Here is a 1,976-nt window from a genome sequence, read left to right on the forward strand (position 1 = left end):
AGCGAGGTCGCACGCAGTCACTGCGTCTGCAGGGCGCCGTTGGCCTGGCCCCGGAGCAGGTGCAGTGGGGACCTCGGGGGGAGGGGACACGGGAAGGCCGTCTCCCGAGGCCGAGGGCGGACACGACCACCCAGAGCCGCCCGCTGGCCCGCGAGGACAGCAGCACAGGCAGCGGGTCCGCTGCGTGATCTGGCGGGAGGCGGAGGTGCAGGGAGATAGAAAGCTCACCTAGAGAGGCCTGTAATCCTGCTGAAACATAAGGAAAGCGACAGCTCGCCTCTGTTTCCTTAGAGCGTTTTTTTTTTTTCCTTTAGAAAACTTGCAGGTTCTTTCTCTGTCCCTTTGAATGCATGTCAATGTTTTTAAAAGCTAGACTCAGGGCACCTGGGTGGCTCAGCTGGTTAAGCATCCGAGTTCAGCTCAGATCATGATCTCGTGGTTCGTGGGTTCGAGCCCCAAGTGGGGCTCTGTGCTGACAGCCCAGAGCCTGGAGCCTGCTTCCAATTCTGTGTCTCCCTCTGTCTGCCCCTCTCCTACTCATGCTCTGTCTGTCTCTGTCTCTCAAATAAATAAATAAATGTTTAAAAAAAATTTTTTTTAAATAAAAGCTAATCTCGCCCGTTTCCCTGCTCAGGGGAGTCCTTCTCAAGGACCCAGGAGCCTCCTCCATGAGAGGTAACATCAAGGAAGGGAGTCGCCCAGCTCCCGCCCTGAGGTCGTTTCTTTTCCTTTGTATGAAGCCACTGAAGTAACCGGTGCCCCCCTCCCCCGATTAGCAGGGATTAGCAGGTGGATGTGGGGTGGAGCATGGGGGTGAGAAGGGCTGTCGAGTCCTGTCCCTTGAGGGCTGGTGACAGTCCCTCCTGAGAGCACAGCGGGGTGCGAGGCACCTGTCCTGCTGCGCAGAGGAGGAGACTTCCTTGTCTCCTGGCAGGTGACCTGTTCCTCTGGCCTAATGCCTTCAGCAGCACGACTGCTTGCTTGCTGTCTGTGTCCGGACTTGGCAGAAGATTTTAAGTCCTATTCCTTCACGAAAGGCTAAAGCATGGGGAATTCTCTGATCTCTTTGTTATTTTTCCTGCAGCAAAAAGAGAGCAAGACATGCTCTCCAAACATTTCTCTTTGTTTATAGAAATCTGGGTTCTTCTCCAGGGGTGAGCGCCTTGACCTCCTTGCTTCTGACTGACCATCGTGACTTAGCTCCCCTTCCAGTAACTCCTGACACGTCCGATCAATCTAATTGTCCTCCCGGTGGAGCCTGCGGCCTGTGCCCACCCCCCCTGTTGCTGATTTGATCAATATTGCCTAGCCAAGCATAAACTTGGCCCTGGGATGATTTAGTCAGAATAATGATGTTAGAGACAATAACCAACACACACAAACTCCTGCAATGGTGATACTTTCAATGCATCGTTGAGGTTTTGCATCTCATTCTGTCTTTGAATATTTTCATCAAATTCTCAGATCTTTATCAATACCTTCAATTTCTTTGTCCTAAAGTTTCTAATTGATTTAGCTCTATTTTAAATAGATTGAGGGAAAAAAAATAAAATCATCCCTTCGTAGAGAATGCATCCCAATATTAATGAGCCAGAGAGAGTCATTTTAAAGATGTCACAGTTTTCAGTGTGTTGGTAGGTGGGCTTTTCCATACTTTTGCTACTGCAAAGAGAGCAAAGCAGTAATAAAGAACATATACTTTTAAAATAAATTCTTTTGTTTATTTATCTTTGAGAGAGAGAGAGAGAGAGAGAATGCATGGGGGAGAAGCAGAGACACACACACACACACACACACACACACACACAGAATCCGAAGCAGGCTCCAGGCTCTGAGCTGTCAGCACAGAGCCCCACACGGGGCTCGAACTCATGAACCGTGAGATCAGGAACTGAGCCAAGGTTGGACGCTTAACCCACTGAATCATCCAGATGCCCCAAAAGAATATAGATTTTTTAAAAAGTAAATTACAAAAG

The sequence above is a fragment of the Suricata suricatta genome, chromosome 4 (genome assembly GCF_006229205.1).
Source record: "Suricata suricatta isolate VVHF042 chromosome 4, meerkat_22Aug2017_6uvM2_HiC, whole genome shotgun sequence".
NCBI lineage: Eukaryota > Metazoa > Chordata > Mammalia > Carnivora > Herpestidae > Suricata > Suricata suricatta.